The sequence below is a fragment of the Papio anubis genome, chromosome 11, assembly GCF_008728515.1.
Source record: "Papio anubis isolate 15944 chromosome 11, Panubis1.0, whole genome shotgun sequence".
Taxonomy (NCBI): Eukaryota; Metazoa; Chordata; class Mammalia; order Primates; family Cercopithecidae; genus Papio; species Papio anubis.
In genome coordinates, this window is record NC_044986.1 from 43225226 (window position 1) to 43244607 (window position 19382).

At 38.2% G+C, this 19382-nt stretch overlaps 1 long non-coding RNA gene across 3 annotated transcripts in view; it reads right to left on the bottom strand.

The window, feature by feature from the left end:
* Window positions 1-19382, bottom strand: part of LOC103887644 — a 107499-nt gene that overhangs the window by 11797 nt on the left and 76320 nt on the right. For all 3 annotated transcript variants that reach the window (XR_004176941.1, XR_004176940.1, XR_001906507.3), the window contains one exon: window positions 12029-12079. This is a non-coding gene — a long non-coding RNA (uncharacterized LOC103887644). The remainder of the gene's footprint in view (window positions 1-12028; window positions 12080-19382) is intronic.

Here is a 19382-nt window from a genome sequence, read left to right on the forward strand (position 1 = left end):
TTTTTTTTTTTTTTTTTTGGAGACGGAGTCTCGCTCTGTCGCCCAGGCTAGAGTGCAGTGGCCGGATCTCAGCTCACTGCAAGCTCCGCCTCCCGGGTTTACGCCATTCTCCTGCCTCAGCCTCCCGAGTAGCTGGGACTACAGGCGCCCGCCACCTCGCCCGGCTAGTTTTATTTGTATTTTTTAGTAGAGACGGGGTTTCGCCGTGTTAGCCAGGATGGTCTCGATCTCCTGACCTCGTGATCCGCCCGTCTCGGCCTCCCAAAGTGCTGGGATTACAGGCTTGAGCCACCGCGCCCGGCCCATGCTATTCTTTTTTATTGAGACAAAGTCTCCTTCTATTACTGGCTAGAGTGCAGTGGTGCAATCTTGGCTCACTGCAACCTCCACCTCCTAGGTTCAAATGATTCTCCTGCCTCAGACTCCTGAGTATCTGGGACTACAGGCATGAGCGACCGCGCCTGGCTAATTTTTGTATTTTTTGTAGAAACAGGGTTTCACCATGTTGGCCAGGCTGATCTTGAACTCTTGACCTCAGGTGATCCACCTGTCTTGGCCTGCCAAAATGCTGGAATTACACGCGTGAGCCACCATGCCCGGCCTAACATGCTATTCTTAAGACAAATTATTTAACAAAAGTCTGTTGCATAGTGACTTAGTTTCAGGCCTTGAGGATAGAGCAATGAACAAAGACAATGTCCCTGCTCTCATGTATCTTATTCTAGTATAGGAGACAGAAAATTATCAAAGAAAGAAAGAAATAACATCATTTAGATAGTGTAATCCCTCTGAGGATAAACAAAGCAGGATATGAGGCTGATGAATAATAGGGTTACTATTTTAGATGGTGAGCATAGGAGAGACCTCTCAAAACAGGTAGTATTTGAGCCTAAAGTTGAATAATATGTGCAGTGAGTCTTATAGTTATCTAGAGTGAAAATGTCAGAAGAAACAGGCAGTGCAAAGGCCCTGAGGTAGAAACATACAAAACGTGCTCAAGGGATAGCAGGAAGGCCATTCTGACAGGCTGGTGTCAGGGAAGGCAAGAGTAGGAAGAAATGAAATAGGAGTGGTGTCTGGGAGAAGTTGGTATCATCATATAAGACTTCTTAGATGATGGTAAATGCTTTGTATTTCATTTTAAGTGTGATGGAAATTCAGTGGAGAGTTTTGAACTGGGACATGATATCCTCTGTTTTTACAAGATTCTCTTTGGCAGCTGTGTTAATGACAAACTGAGGGTGGGAGGCAGTGGAGGTAGACAGATGCATTAGGAGGTTACCATAGACCAGATTCGACATGATGGTAGACTGAGGCGGTAAGAAGTGGTTAGGTTCAAAATGTGTTCTGAAGGTAGACCAGATAGGATTTGCATATAAATTAGGTGTGGGGTGTTATCCAGTTAATTCACTCTCATCTGTGTACTTGCAATTGGCAGTTGTGACCCTGGGATCTGACTCAAGAGGTAAATTTCAGGGGGTGCACTCCTCAATCTCGCATCTCCTTCATTTTGGGCTATGTGGTCCTTTCATTTTTGAGGGGTGTCCCCTCCAGGTGGGTGCAACTCTGAGGCCCTGTATTCTGTTATGCATTGCTGCCTCCCATGTGTGGGAAGCTGTGGCTATTAAGATACACATCACACATTCACTGCCCTATGGAGGTCTTAATCCGACAAGAGAGGCAATATTACAATGTGGCATGAAATGCTGTAATAGAGGTGAATATTTCTCTGAAGGAATCAAGATGTGAGTGACATCTTCTAACTTAATTCTAACTTGGGTCAGAAGACTAAAAATCAGAGTTTGCTAGTTGAAGTTGCAGGGGACCTGAGCTTTAAAAGAGACCCTCCAATTTCATGTCTATGCCTGTTCATGGTCAGTTTTCTAAATTCTTGCCCTTGCCCTTTCTTTCTCTGTGGCTATCAGCTCCCTTTATTTATTGTTCCATAAATGAGTAATCCTTCTTTTTCAGTCCAGAGGCTGGGGTGGAGGAAGCATACATATATCTCAGTGACTCAGACTGCATATCAATTTAGGGTAGAGACTCAAGGCTGTTCTTTCATCCTGTGGCCAAAATCATCAGATCTCAGAGTAAACCTTTATTGCCTACTGACCCATCAAAGCCAACAAAGTGAGGGAGCCTGTCAGGACTTTACAATATGATCCTTGTAAAATCCCTTAACCCAGGAATCTTAAGTCTTGGGGTTTACCAAGTGCTCTGTTAACCTTGCTCTATGGGCTACCTGCTAGGGAGGAGCATTTCCATTCATTACTTATCTCAGGCTGAGGCAGGTTCTGTGAGTATTTGCTTATGTCCTGCAGGTTGTCTTCACCTGGCTCATTGTTTTCTCAGGCTTGACTAAGCATTCCTTTGTAATACAGGTGAAAACACTGTCATGACCAAAGGCCTAAGGTTCTAGATGCTGTCAAGGCTCAGATAGATTCTCATGCAGCATTGTTATAAATCTGTTGACAATATCCATGCCTCATGCACAGTATGAATGCGTTGGTACATTACCAAGTGTCATTAGCTAACGTCAATATGAAGGACTCATATATTTTGAAAAGGAGCAGTGCTTATGTACTTTCTTTGGAGCACTCGTCTATTAATTTTGTTGTGAGTTGTATACATGCACATCTCTCTTACTGGGCTCCATGCTTTTCCAGGCTTAGAATAGTGGTGAGATAATGGAGTTAGACCATGCTTTATATTGCCTGTTGGTATAGTTGCTTAAAAACTCTGTGCCTCAATTCCTTCCATGTGAGATGGAAAACATACACGTTACAACGTTGGTGGGAATCTTGAACAATATGATACATTTATAAAAGCACTTAATGCTGTGCCTGAATTCACAGTGAACACTCAACAAACAGGACCTGTTAATATAGTATGGTGAGTGCCCAATAACTTCATACTGAATGAACAGAAGCTCTTGGAGACAAGAGATCTATTACAGGAAATGGGTTTCTATGACTGACTCAGGGGAGAAGACAAGTATTAGCTGCCCTCATTCCAGTTTGTTCATTTCCTAAAGGGAGAGGGGTGGGAATGTGGTTGGAAAAAGATGTCAGAATTTGTTTTGATGTGCCTTAATAGACCATGTCACTAGCCTATTAGAGACAGTTGACAAAGGTTGAGGATTTTTTCCTAATAGCATGAGAAATATCAAAGGCTGAACTGGGCTAATCCTTGAGTTCTTTTCCTGGGGGGCCCCTGTCCCATCTGCCCAAGTCACAAAATGGAGTAGAATAGATTGACACTCTATCCCAACCTATTCCCATCTCATTTACTTAACCCCCGCCCCCTTTTGTAATGTGAGTATCGGTTGCTAAGCAATATCTGTCTAATGACGCAGTATACCTGTCATGACCATGATGGGCAGAATGCATCTCCTCTGTTGTGAAGGTTGCATCTTCTTTAGGGCCAATTTCTAGTGCCTGTAAGAGGTGGGAGTGGGGAATTCCAGATCAAAATGAGCCAATGCCTGTGGTTGCCTCTTTAGGGTATCCAGGTACCATACATAATTCAGGTATGTGTGGGTGTTTGCCTTTCATGACAGCACCAGAACCCACAAGTTCTTAGAAAGCTCCTAGTATAGGCTTTCCTTGATGGCATAGCAGCTTTAAATGATGGCACAATTTAATTGGAGATAAAAATGACTCCCAGTTGTACGGTACTTACTATATACCTTAGCCTGTTTAATCCTCACCACAAGCCTGAAAGTACTATTATCTCTTTTATCCACATGAAAGAACAGAGGCTTAAGTAACTTCCCCAAGGTGATAGGACAGGAAGGATTTAAACTCAGTCTTTTAAGCTCCAGCTATACCACTCACCTCCCCGTAGGCCTCTCATTTATTAAAAAATGAGCTTGCAGTGTTACATGAAAGTAATTTTAGTTTATTATTAGACTACAGAATCCATTGCAGTCCTTTGACCATTCTCTTGTCACACATTTAATAGTTACTGTTAATTTAAAAGATAAAATATTAATTTCAGAACAGCAATTTTCTGGGACTCCTGTGATAAACTGATAGTACTTTTGTCTTTTGTACCATGGATCACTGGTTGATACAGGTACATGTAGAAATACTTTAAAGATTGATGCTTTTTACCCTTTTTGAGCTATGATATGATTTATAATTTTTCTCAGGACTTGTGTTGCTCAAGGAATTTATGTATATGAGCATGTATTGTCCTTCAAATAATTCACTGTGGAAGGTCAAATATTTATTTCAACTCATATTCTCATTGGTCCCTCCCTTGGGGAATTATTTACAGACCTAGTTAACAATCTGCAAAAAAGAAAAAATCTATTCAATTTTAAAAATACTTCTATTAGTGAGATTTAAAATATATATATAACATTTATTAAATTAAAGATCTGTTGCCTAGCTCATGTATACACAAGGTTATATGCTTTAGAGGTGACGTGGGAAATTGAGACCCTTTGACTAAGATTTCTCCAATTACTACATATGGTATAGCTGATTAAAAATTGGAAATATTTTTATGCATTAAAACTCACCCACATGCTTCCACTTGGATGACATTGTCGACTGTTTCACCTTCAGACATGTCTAAATATAGTTTAATTTCCACCAATTGCAGAAATCCACGATCTACTATGCTCATGAGCTGCCCTCCAAATCCAATTTTTAAATTTTTGTAAACCATATTGATATTAGTTAGATTAATTTCAGATTGCAAAAAGGCACACACATGGTTTTTCTAACCATTTCAGATTTTGACTTACTGAGAGAAAGATGTTTTTCATTTTCTTTTCTTTTTTTTTAAGTAAAGGTGAGTCAAAGACAACTGTCCAGAATGTTATCCAGAAAAGCATTCTGTGGTATTGAAGAATGTGGGCTTTGGAGTCAGATCACCTTACTTAAAATCTGACTCTGCAACATGCTGGCTACCTGTCTTTAAGGACCATGTGTGACTTTTCTATGCCTCAGTTTCTTCATCTCTTTTCTGGTCTCCATGTTGCTCTTGAAAACCTTGGTATAACTTTAATTACTCCTTTGCAGGGTAATCTGTTTTTTCTCTTTTTTCTCCTTTTATGTTTTTATTTCCAATGTCTGATATTCTGCTATTTTTCTGTGATAAATATACATGTATTTTTTTTTTTTTTTATTTTGCTCAGGACTTGTGCTTATGCAATCTTATGCTACATGTATTTTACTAACTTGGGAAGTTTCACAGACCTTACCTTTTTGAATATTGGTCTCCCATATCTTCCTTTCCTCATACTCCTAATAAGACACATGTCGAATCTTCTCCTTTTGTTCCGCGTATATTTTAGCCTATTTTACATTTCTATCACTTTATGACTCAGTGCTGTATCTTGGGTTATTTCCTCAGCTCTATTTTGTTACTTGATTCTCCCACTGACTATGTAGAATTTGTTGTTTTTTCCAGTCTACTGGATTTAAAATCTCAATAAATAGTTATTTCATTTCTATAAGTTCTTTTGTTTCTTAGACTTTCTATTTTTTGTTATTCCTTATTCTTTGATTTTCATTTTTTTCTTTTATCTCTTTAGCCATTTAAATTATTTTTTAAGTTTGTTCAGATTATTATCTGTCCTCTAGGTTCTCTACTAATCTGATTTATTCTGTCTGATAACTGTTTTCTAGCACATTTTGTAATTTTTGATTAAGAAGTTCTTGTATGTCATTTTTTTTATCTTGTAGGAATTTCATATGACATTGGTTCAGGGCAGTTTTTCATTTTCCTCTGCCACATACTTCAGTGAAGTCAGCTTGGATTCTCATCACTCATGAACACTGTAAATTGGACTCTAAATCTCAGATTATTTAAGCTTGAGGTTTTGATTTCATATAGTAATTTTTTTTTTTACTTACCCAGAACCCAAAATAAAGAAAATATTATTGGTGGCATCCGAAGACATATAGACATATTTTATCTAGCTCCTCATTTTCTGAGGGGGTAGCACTTTAAGGGTCCTGTCTTTATACTGGGATTTACATCCCCATTCCTGACCTCACATAGGTTTAATTTCTCTGCATAGATATTAATGTCCAACACCCTAGCAATTAAAGATCTCCTGAGTTCTATACTCTTCTACACACCACTCATGCCATCCTGGCCATTGAAGCATCAACTTGTGTGCTTACCACTCTTTTGGTTCCTCATGTCTGGGGATTTTACACTTTTCTAGCTGCCTTAGTAATGTATTTTAAAAGATTCTTTTTTACTTTATTCAGAATTTGTAAGCATTTGTAGTAGGAGTAGTTTATTCATTTGTTTAGTGTATCACATTGATGAAATCAAAATGGTAGTGTCATCTTGAGGATTAAATGAGATTTTGCATGTACAAAGTTTAGCATACTGCCTGACTTAAGTTTGATCATAGTTTTGATATTAGCCATTATTACAGAACAATTTGTGTAGATTCAAAATGAACCTCAAGCTACTGCTGAGAGGAGGAAGAAATAGTTTTAGTACCTATGTTTTTGGTTATTTCCATGCAAAGTCCTATGATTAGTCATAGGCATAGGTACTGACCAGCATACATAAAATTTCTAGCACTGTTCCTGGAAGGTCTCAACTTTTTAAATTACACCCTCCAATGTTGGATGTTGCCAGTGGATTCTTATTTTTGTCCAATTCTTGTCATAACAATTTCACTGTCTTTTTCACAAAGGTTTTATGAAGGACAGTCAAATTCTTTGCCTACAAAACGATACATGGTGTCCAGAATACCTTTTACCAACCCATCAATAAAATTAACATAATTTGCAAAGATGACAGGAGATTTTCTCCAATAAAATGAAATCCTAGACCATCTAGGGCAATGAACAAAAAAGTATTAACAGTAGATCCTGTTTAACTATCTCATCTAGCACAATTAGTGTCATAAGTCATTGATGCTAAGCAGATGGTAATATTTTCTTTGGCAATTAATGAAAATATAGTACAGTGCTATGAAAAAAATGGTATAATATGACTCCAGAAAAGAATGAAGAACACTGATTAAGAGATATATTCTAGATTCTTTAGTAGAAAATGAATCTTTAGCTTTATGAAATTTTCATAAAAATTTGAAATGAATACATACCTATTATATCAAGAAAAAGTATTTTTTAATAAAATGATATACAGAGTTATTTATAATTAGCAAAGATGGAACTAACCTATAACCTATTAGCAAAGATGAAACTAACCTATAAACTAAACTATAATGAGAATAGTTAAGCATGCTTATAGTCTTTTATAACCATAGAATATTTTGATGTCATTAAAATAATGTTTATGCAAATAAGAATAACCCAGTATAACCATGTTATACTCAGAGCAAAATGATTAGCTGCAAATGGTTTTATTATTAACAAGAACGAATAAAAAAAAAAGCATGTATTCTATTCAAGAATCTAGAAAAATTAAAAATTAAGCTAAGGAAAATAGAAATAGATATAAACAACGATAAAAGCAGAAGTATAAATGAAGCCATAAATGGGCTTTTTGAAAAGTCTCATAAATAGCCAAAATCCTGGCAATGCAAATGAGGAAGAGAAGTTATACATATGTAATGTTTGAAATGAGAATGAGGATATAACCAGAAACATTAAATCAATTTAGAAACAAAATACTAATAATATGGAGAATCCAAGTGGAATAGTTTGAAAATATTAACTAATAAAAACAATCTTAAAAATAAGTAGAAAGTATATATAATATAGTGGCCATACAGAATTTTATATTTTATCATGAATTTACCATTGATTTGATTTCAGCTTGGACCATTTTACAGGAGAATTCTTTCAGATCATCCTTAAGCTATTGAATGTATTCCAGATTTTTGCTTAGAAATCTTAAATTACCGTAGCCTTGTAGTATAGTTTGAAGTCAGGTAGCGTGATGCCTCCAGCTTTGTTCTTTTGACTTAGGATTGTCTTGGAGATGCGGGCTCTTTTTTGGTTCCATATGAACTTTAAAGCAGTTTTTTCCAATTCTGTGAAGAAACTCATTGGTATCTTGATGGGGATGGCATTGAATCTATAAATTACCTTGGGCAGTATGGCCATTTTCACGATATTGATTCTTCCTATCCATGAGCATGGTATGTTCTTCCATTTGTCGTGTCCTCTTTTATTTCACTGAGCAGTGGTTTGTAGTTCTCCTTGAAGAGTGTCCTCGTCATCCTGTTGGGTTCCTAGGTATTTTATTCTCTTTGAAGCACTCAGGAATGGAAGTTCATTCATGATTTGCCTGTGTTTGTCTTCAGTTATTGGTGTATAAGAATGCTTGTGATTTTTGCACATTAATTTTGTATCCTGAGACTTTGCTGAAGTTGCTTATCAGCTTAAGGAGATTTTGGGCTGAGACAATGGGGTTTTCTAAATATACAATCATGTCATCTGCAAACAGGGACAATTTGACTTCTTCTTTTCCCAACTGAATACCCCTGGATTTCTCTTGCCTAATTGCCCTAGCCAGAACTTCCAACACTATGTTGAATAGGGAGTGGTGAGAGGGCATCCCGTCTCTGTGCCAGTTTTCAAAGGGAATGCCTGCCTTTTGCCCATTCAGTATGATATTACGTGGGTTTGTCATAAATAGCTCTATTATTTTGAGATACGCTCCATCAATACCTAATTTATTGAGCGCTTTTAGCATGAAGGGCTGTTGAATTTGTCAAAAGTTTTTCTGCATCTATTGAGATAATCATGTGGTTCTTGTCTTTGGTTCTGTTTATATGCTGATTATGTTTATTGATTTGCTATCGTTGAACCAGCCTTTGCATCCCAGGGATGAAGCCCACTTCTTGTAACCAAAACAGCATGGTACTGGTACCCAAAACAGAGATATAGACCAATGGAACAGAACAGAGTCCTCAGAAATAATGTACCACACATCTACAGCCATCTGATCTTTGACAAACCTGAGAGAAACAAGAATGTATGATTCCCTATTTAATAAATGGTGCTGGGAAATTGGCTAGCCATGGCAGGGTAAAGCTGAAACTGGATCCTTTCCTTACTCCTTATACGCACTAATTCAAGATGGATTAGAGACTTAAATGTTAGGACCTAATACCATAAAAAATCCTAGAGGAAAACCTAGGTGAAAACATTCAGGACATAGGTATGGGCAAAGACTTCATGTCTAAAACACCAAAAGCGCAACGGCAGCAAAAGCTAAAATTGACAAATGGGATCTAATTAAACTAAAGAGCTTGCACAGCAAAGAAACTACCATCAGAGGAACAGGAACCTACACAGAATGGGGAGAAATTTTGCAATCTACTCATCTGACAAAGGGCTAATATCCAGAACCTGGCTAAAGAACTCAAACAAATCTCATAAGAAAAACAAACAACCCATCAAAAGTGGGCAAAGGATATGAACAGACATTTCTCAAAAGAAGACATTCATACAGCCAACAGACACATGAAAAAATGCTCATCATCACTGGCTACCAGAGAAATGCAAATCAAAACCAATGAGATACCATCTCACACCAGTTAGAATGGCCATCATTAAAAAGTCAGGAAACAACAGGTGCTGGAGAGGATGTGGGAGAAATAGGAACACTTTACACTGTTGGTGGGATTGTAAACTAGTTCAACCACAGGAAAACAGTATGACATTCCTCAAAGATCTAGAACTAGATGTCACATGACCTGTGCCATCCCATTACTGGGGATATACCCAAAGGATTATAAATTATGCTGCTCTAAAGACACACATGCACACTATGTTTATTAAGGCACTATTCACACAATAAAGCAAAGACTTGGAATCAACCCAAATGTCCATCAGTGACACATTGGATTAAGAAATGTGGCACATATACAGCATGGAATACTATGCAGCCATAAAAAGGATGAGTTTTAAGGCCCTTTGTAGGGACATGGATGCAGCTGGAAACCATCATTCTCAGCAAAACTATCACAAGAACACAAACCAACAATCGCATGTCTTCACTCATAGGTGGGAACTGAACAATGAGATCACTTGGACTCAGGAAGGGGAAACATCACACACCGGGGCCTATCATGGGAGGGGGAGGGGGAGGGATTGCATTGGGAGTTATACCTGATGTAAATGACGAGTTGATGGGTGCAGCAGACCAACATGGCACAAGTATACATATGTAACAAACCTGCACGTTATGCACATGTACCCTACAACTTAAAGTATGATAATAATAAATAAATTAAAAAGAAAAAAAAAAAGAAATCTTAAATTAAGGCATATTTATTACTCTCCTCTTAAAAAAAAAGAAACCTGTCAGAAACAGCAAGGAAAAAAAGAAAGGGAGTAATCCACCATCTACAACGACCCAAGAAATAATGTCTACTACAACTTCAAACTGTGAAGTACTCTGGCCAAGGATATCTCTACAAAGGAGAAAGCTTGTTGATAGTCAAGTGGTATTCTTTGTGTTCTGCAAGATATGGATTTCTCCCAAAGTAAGCACTGTAGTCCTTAAATGAGAAGCCACTGACCATCTGACTGCAAGCTAGAGGAATGAGGCAGTCATGAGAAATGCAGGCATGTCCTTGTAATGACTTAGTTAACAACAACAACAAAAAAAAAACACACAAAAAAACACAGAAAGTCAAAAACTGCAACTGAAGAATACATCTTATGTCATTTCTGTGGTCTCTAACCAATCCTCCTAATTGAGGTGGATGCTTCGAGTAAGGTAGAGTGATTCAAGGAAAAGGACAAAGCGGTTGCATATTGTAACAGAAAGTTCATGGGGCAAAAGCAACTAATAATAATGTTAACCCTTGTTGAACTATTATATGTGGCAGAAACTGTTCTAGATTTAATAGTGACTCATTTAATTTTTTAACAAGCTATGAAGGGACTATGCAGATAAAAAAAAAAAAAACACAGAGATACAGAGAATTTAAAGTACTATTTCAAGACCAAAGAGCTAGCATGGAGCAGCATTGGAATTTGAATCCTGTGGGTGACTTCAGAGCATAGGTTTTGAATTATTGTCTTCTGTACTCCCCTTTCTCCCTACCCCCAACTCTACTATGGTTTTCCCTCAGACGCTAAAAGATTTAGTTAGAGAATAAAGGAGAGAACAGACAAAAGAGAGGCTAGAGATTGCCAGTTCACACTCCACTCTCCATTTTCTCCACAGAATAGTCTTGTATTCCTCTCTAATTTGTCCTGAACTCTCTCTCTCTGGAGATTGGCTATAAACTCCAGCCTTGCCCTGATGCAGATCCGGAGGATAATCCAGGATATTTACAATATGCCTTTCATGGGATACGGATGCTTTTTTTTTTTTTTTTTAAATTCTGGCGGATGGCTTAATGCTTAATGCCTAAGTGTACAACCTATGACTTGGTGTGCCTCTCACAGTAAATTTGTCTGTGCTGGCAGATACCCCTATGGCTCTTGTCTGACCTGTGTCCAGTTTATAACACCAAGATAGCCACTGTCCAGGAGAGCTTTGACTAGAAGGAAAGTTAGATCTGGGTGTGTCAATTAGGTAAGACAGATGAGGTAACACAGCAAAAAACACATGAAATATCAGAAGCAGTTTATTACGTACAGATCCCAAAGAGAAGAGGAGTGTCAATGAGGGCTGACAGGAAGTCTGAAGCCAGCAGAGTGCCCAACCTATAGGTGGGGTGTGGGGGAAGATCTATGAGCCAAGGACTTTATTAGGGTGCGGAGTATTACCCAAGCAGGCTTCCCACAGGAGATTCTAATTGGCATGTTTAGAGCAAGCCAGCATGAATCTCAAAGGGTCATGTTGTGACTGAGAGTGGTTACTGTGGCATATATGTGCAGTCTATGTAGGTGTGGGGTCAGTGGGGTGAGTCAGCTAGGTTGTATTGGTATGTCCCATAGGGAGGGAGCCACCAGGAGGCAGACATTTGGATTGACCACATTGAGGAACTGGGAAGAGCCAGAGAACTGGATACTGTGTCAAAGGTAACTAAGCCTTGCTTCTGGCATGAGAAAGTTAAACCTAGATTCAAAACGGATGCTGAAGCAACATAAAGTTTTAACAATTTACTACATACAGTTCCTTATCTGGAATCTGGCAGATGAATCATTCAGAGATGAGTAAAAATCTGAAACAAAAGGAAATAAATATGCATTATTAAATGAGTTGCCCAAAGAATGAAGGCTTCAGTTCAATAGATTTTCATATTCTTAAAAAAATTAGAGACAATTTGATATTTCTAAAAATAAAAAATGCTTAGGAAGAGGATTATGTGATAACAGGAGAATCTAATAGCAAGTTGGAAAAACTCAGGAAAAACATGGCAATAAAACAAACATTTCAGAATGAAAACAATAAGTAGAAAAAGAAAGTAATACCAATTTTGGCAAAGATAGGGTGGATGGCTTGGGAAAATCAAAAAACAAATCAAACTAAAATAATAAAATATTTTAATAATAGAAAAGATAAAGAAGGGCTCAATATATGCATAATTGGCATTTTTTAAAATGAGGACATATGGAACAGATTCAAACATTCAATACCAAGGAGAATGTATTTCCAGAATGTAAAGAAGTTCAATATTAGAAAAAGCATTACATATAATTTATATTTTCAATAAATTCAAAGAGAAAAATATATTCTCCTAATAGATGCCAAAAAGGCATTTGACAAAATCTGAAACATCTGATTTTAAAAATATGTTTAGCAAAATACGATTAGAAGTTGACACAATAATCTCAAACTAACATACATCCTTAATGGCTAGAAGACTAGATTTATTCTCATTAAGAGCACAATAAAAACAAAGATTCTGTTATCAATTATCATATAGCTTTACTTTGAAACATTAGAAAAGTTAATTGTACAAGAAAAATAAATACCTATAAACATTTGGAAACAGATGACAAAGGAACAATAATGTGACTATTTAAAAATAATGCAAATTAATAGCAAAAGTATAAGGATGACAATAGAAAGAAATGCTAGAAATATATAAAAATAGTAATTCTCTGAAAAATTCTATAGCCTTTATAGTAATCAAAGCATAAAAAGACAATAAGCAATCGTTTGTTTTGTTTTTTTCCTTTTGGACTGAAATACTAGGATTAGTAACGTTATTCAGAATTGGTAAGGGTTTGTGAAGCGGACGTCCTTTACTTTTGGAAAAACTACCAATTTGTATACCCTTCTAATTAGCCTTAGAAACAGATGAACAGCCCTTAAAATGTTATTACAGTGTGACTCAGTAGTTTACCTCTAGATATTTTTCCTAAGGAAGTAATTGGACAACATGCTCATTATACACAAAGATAAACCTTAAAACATCTTTTATTTCAGTTCTCTAGTAGCAAAAATTAGAGGTACCTATGATGTTTATGATCTATTGTTAAATAAAAACTATTCAGAAGGTTTTGTTTAATTACTCTCTTAAAAAGTTTGGAAGAATGTGTATCAAGAATGTTTACATATAGATGGCAGGATGATTGATTTTTAAAACCTTGTGTTTTCCAATTTCTTCTGTGATCATGTATTACACGTATACTGAGTTATGCTCATAAGAAACTTTTGTATATATCATGTTTGTACAGAAAGCAATGTAAACATTCTTAGACAGTTTGATCCCAATTGACAACCAAAATCCTTTTAAAAAAATCTTGAATTAAACTAAAATATTGCTAGTCGTCTTTGGGAGATAAAATTATGATGATCTTTATTCCTTCTTGTACATATTTTCTCTGCTTTCTGTAATTTCTAAAAGTTTTTTGTGATTTAAAAAACCCCAGAAACCCAAAAGCAGAGGGAGAAACATGAAGGAAAGTAACTTTTATCCTACTAATTAAATTAAAAGTGGTTTCTCCTGTACCGTAGTTTGCTCATCTGCGACTTCATGTGTGACCGCAGTGGGGGGCTCAGTTGGTTGACATCATTTTTCTATCTGTGTTTTATATTCCCTTCAGGAGGCTTATTTCCAGGAAATACACAAAGATTATAAATTAAGAAATGGAAGTAAAATGAGCCCTAGCTCATAGGAGCATACTTTTAACTATTTCAACTTTCAAATGTTTTCTTGTATCAAGACAAGATTACCTCTGTCTATGGGTTACACTTTTTCACCTTGAGGCTGAAGTGATTAAATGGGAATAAAGAGATAAACTGCTTGTGATGAAATAAGGTCTGAGGGAGCTCTGTATTCCTTCCCCTTTATTTTCTTCTGAGGTTTTAATAGTATTCATCTATCTTACTGTTATATAAAAATGATATATGCTTATTATATAAATGCAAGCAATAAAGAAAAGTAGGTGGGAACTTAAAAACATATTAAATTGCTGTACAGAAGAATCTATCATTAACAACTAGTGAACATCACTTAAGATCTCGCGCTCTCTCTCTCCCTTGGGATATATTCAGAGCAAGGGAGATGACTAGATCAGTAACAAGAAGTAACTTCAGAAAAATGGCATCGATCTAAATGTACTGTTTTCTTAAGTACTGAATTTACTTTAACTTAAACCAAAGAAAAAAGTAAAATGAAAATAATTTTTTTTTTTTTTTTTTTTGAGACAGTCTCGCCCTGTTGCCTAGGCTGGAGTGCGATGGCGCAATCTCGGCTCACTATAGTCTCTGCCTCCCAGTTTCAAGTGATTCTCCTGCCTCAGCCTCCTGAGTACCTGGGTTAACAGGTGCCCACCACCACACCCGGCTAATTTTTGTATTTTCAGTAGAGATGGGGTTTCACCATGTTGGTCAGGCCAGTCTCCAACTCCTGACCTAGCTGATCCGCCTGCCTCGGCCTCCCAAAGTGCTGGGATTATAGGCGTGAGCCACCACACCTGGCCGAAAATAATTTCTGAACTTCAAATTAACATTTTATCAGCAGAAGACATCATAGATCCTTAAAAGTTAAGGACAGATTATAAGAAACTTTGAAAGATGAAAGTCACATATATACACATCCTGTTTATTTTGTTTTATATTTTGAAATGCACACTTTAAAAATATGTTTTAGAAACTTTTCCCTGAGATTACACTTTTAGAGTTTGGAGTTCAATTAAAGAAATTCACTACAGTATTAACCGCTGGAGGCTGACAGATTGATTTATATCGGTAATGAAAAGGATTCAAGCCAGGAAAGACGTGCGCATCAGCACGGACCACCACTGCTGGATTCCAATATCCCTGCTTCTGCAATTTACAGGGACACCAGTCAGCAACTCACAGTGTTCACACCACCTGTGACAGGTGACGGGGTTCACCTTATAACATCAGAGGTGTCTTAAATGTATTTGTATATAAAATCCTAGGATAAAGAAAATTAAGAAGTAGGAAATCTGTGCATTTCTCTAATCCTCTTACACGGTCTCAAGATGTGCTAGATAGCCAAATAGATACAGGTTCCCGCACCACCACTACCGTCATACATCACATTGCATGCACACCTAGACTCTCAAGTCATCTATATCCAGCACTACAGTTTGTAGATGAAATCTGGTAGGCTGGTGGAGGAATAATGGGAGTCTGCATTTATTGAGTCTTCACAAAGGGGAGAACTGAAGAATTGCCTAGATAATAGTTTCTTTTTTTCTTTTTTCTTTTTTTTTTTTTTGAGACGGAGTCTCGCTCTGTCGCCCAGACTGGAGTGCAGTGGCCGGATCTCAGCTCACTGCAAGCTCCGCCTCCTGGGTTCACGCCATTCTCCTGCCTCAGCCTCCAGAGTAGCTGGGACTACAGGCGCCCGCCACCTCGCCCGGCTAGTTTTTTGTATTTTTTTTAGTAGAGACGGGGTTTCATCGTGTTAGCCAGGATGGTCTCGATCTCCTGACCTCGTGATCCGCCCGTCTCGGCCTCCCAAAGTGCTGGGATTACAGGCTTGAGCCACCGCGCCCGGCCATGGATAATAGTTTCTAATGTTAAAATTTAAACTGATGTTTCTGCACATGGAAGTTTGAAATGTATACTGAGATTTGTTACTGACTCTTCTCATCAGGACTGGCCTGTTTATTCCCCAGTGCTGGAATTACTGACATCCAGTGGTTCATAGTTACACTCTTCATTGAAATCGCCCTCAGCCTCAGGGAACTGCCTCATCTAAAATTACGCCTGCTCTAGGAGGAATTCTATGGCCAATGACCGATTGAGGCAGGACACAAAGTCCCAGCCCCATGCCTCAGTTTGAGATAACTCTGAAGTGTTGTGCTTTGTCCAAAGCTCCCTAAGGCTAAATGAAGTTCAGGTGCAGCAGCAGTGCAGGTCAGCTTCACCCTTTGCCCCATCTTGTCTTCCTCGCTTTACTACAGTTGTATCCCTTGAGAGCATTCTCCCAAATACCTCTGCACAAAATGTAAGCCAACCTTCTTCCTAATGAGGGGCAGAAGGTGGAAAATAAGTATAATATACATAGTAGGTTTTTCACAAAACCATGTTTTATTTAATTACAAATTAGCTCTTTTTTTTTTTTTTTGGTATGTGTTTAAATGTCCATTTAAAAAAACATTCATGATGATGCTACATGGTAATTATAATGTATGACCTCAGCTCTAAAATTTCTTCCCAAGCAGTAAGGCCAATGGCAGATAAGGAATGCAATATAAATTTCTAGCTACATTTATCTCAATTATGACCATGCCAGAGGGAGTAATAATAGGCAGCTGTGTGTCCAAAGTGATCTCAGCACACGATCTCAGAGTTTCCCTTTGGCCAGATAATATCTTCCCATATGATTTTAATCTTTATTCTGTTTCCTCTATTCAGATGCGCCCCCCCCCCCACAAAAAAAAAAGCTTATTAAAATATCATCAGCATGAAGAGGTAGTACCATATAAGGGGAGCGACCTGGCAATGTGCTGTGGACATCAGTTCCACATGGTCAGATTCCAGCTGGGATGGTTGCTTGGGTGACTTCTATGGCAAAATCCAGAGCACATCTTTCAGCCTTATGTTTTCTGGGGCTTCATATATCATAGTCACCCTGGCGTGCTCTGTTAAGACACATGCTTTGTACGTTGCACAGTACGATTAAATGTAGCATGCAATATATTTTTGAGCATATAAAATAACTAAATATGTATAACCTTGATGATTATATTTTATGCACATACTAATACATTTTTTGCCAAATGGCGGCCAAATCTGCTCCTCCCCATGAGACCATTATCTTTATTGTCCTACTAATCTCTTTCAAACTCACCTGTCTCTTCCAGCCCAGTTTATACTTCCTTAGGGCAGTCTATGTCTTCCACTGTCTTTCAAATCTGTTGTTATGTGTAGCCTCTTTCAGAGTTTTTACTTTGATTCTCAAAAGCTTTTCTCCTTTCAAAGAAGCCTATCTCTTGCAATTAAAAACCTTTAGATTTCAGAACTATTGCTCATGTTAATAGTTTTAAAAACTTATTTAAGAGTAAGAGTAAAAAAACATTTTAAAGGTATAAAACCAAACATTTGCTGTTTCTCTTGATAAGAAATATGATTCTTCTAAAGAAAATGTGGATGTTTCAGACCCACTGGAATAGGGACCATCGTATACAAGGAAATACAGAAAATAATCTTTTTTTTTTTTTTTTTTTTTTTTTTTTTTTTTTTTTTGAGACGGAGTCTCGCTCTGCAGCCCAGGCTGGAGTGCAGTGGCCGGATCTCAGCTCACTGCAAGCTCCGCCTCCCGGGTTCACGCCATTCTCCGGCCTCAGCCTCCCGAGTAGCTGGGACTACAGGCGCCCGCCACCTCGCCCGGCTATTTTTTGTATTTCTTAGTAGAGACGGGGTTTCACCGTGTTAGCCAGGATGGTCTCGATCTCCTGACCTCGTGATCCGCCCATCTCGGCCTCCCAAAGTGCTGGGATTACAGGCTTGAGCCACCGCGCCCGGCCTGAAAATAATCTTTTTAAGATATTATATTGGGCCACATGAATAAACCAAGCATTCATGAGGCTTTGTTGCAACTCCTGTTCTGATTGTGTGTTTTCTAATTGGAGAGACTGCTTCAAGGTATTCAGTTACTTACCGTGATACACATGCCATTATTCACCTCCTCTGTAGCTAATTTATCAAAACTTTTCTATGTACTCTTTCCTGCTGAACTCTGACATGTCTTCTCAAAATTCCATTCAGTTTAGTCACTACTGCTTGATCAAAGTTGATAATCGTGGATTAAATCTATTATGTATCACTTTGGTCTTTTGGGTGTCATCTTTAAACAGGGCTTGGGAAAGGAAGCATAAATACAAATTCAGGGATTCTATGATATTTCTATCTGATATTTCCTAATGGTTGTTTATGGAGCCCATAGGTTTTGCAAAATGTATTCAGAATCACTCTTCCTTAATTCAGCATATAGAGGATTTTAAAAATCTTTAATAGAGATGCAGATGAAGCTTTGTAACTCGACATACAAAGCCATGTTCTAAACAAGCTGCTTTCTATTTCTAATTAAATCCTAATTAGAAGTCATACTTTAACTGAGCTGCACAAATACTCCCTATGAACTATGAAAAGATTACTGTGGTAGTTTAAAACCCATGGGTGTTGAGATAATAACAAAGCTGTTTCACCTGGATGTGATGAGACAAATATAGAATAATTTCTTGGATGCAAGAGTAACTTCCTGACATATTTAATAAAATGGGCTTTCTGTAGGCTACTGAGTCTGTTCCATCTTTAATCCATTTTTGACTCTGCTCACAGTTATTTAAAAATGTGGCCCTGTAGGTCTAGCTGCTTTCCTTAGAATCTGGTGGATCTTCCTTCAGCAGATACGCTCCAAAGCCCACTGAGCAGCCCCACACCCACCCCTCTGTCAGAAGAAACAATCTGGGGAACATGCCCCTAAGCCAGCTGAGCAGCCGCAAGACCTCTTCCCTTGGCCAGAGAACCAGCCCTCAAGATCTGCTTCCACTGGACAAGTCCCTGAGACAACCAAGTAGCTACATGTCCATGCCCTCAGCCAGAGAAACAATTCATGAGACCAACCTCCAGAAGACCTACTCCCAAGCCAGCCAAACAGTTGTATGCTGACACCTGCAGCCAAAGAACCAGCCTGGTTGACCTGCCTCAGGTGGATCCCTCCTTGAACCAACCAAGCCACTATGGCCTGCACCACTGGCTGGTGAAACAGCCCAGAGGCCCTGATCCTGGCAAACCAGTCTCCCAAAGGCCAACCCATCCCATGCTCCCATGCCCCTGGCCTATGAAATAGCCCAGTGACCCTAACTCTGCCAAGCCAGGTCCCAAACTGGTCAACCCACTGCATGCATGTGTACACTCTAGGTCTGAGAGATAGTTTGACAAACTCATCCCTGGCAAAGCCACATCAGCACTGCCAAACTCCCATAGCCTAGGCCACTAAGGCACTCATAGACATTTCTAACATGGATTATAGGGGAAGAAACTTCATGAAAACCTGTGTCCACCTACAGCCAAAGCCAACATAACCCAACCAA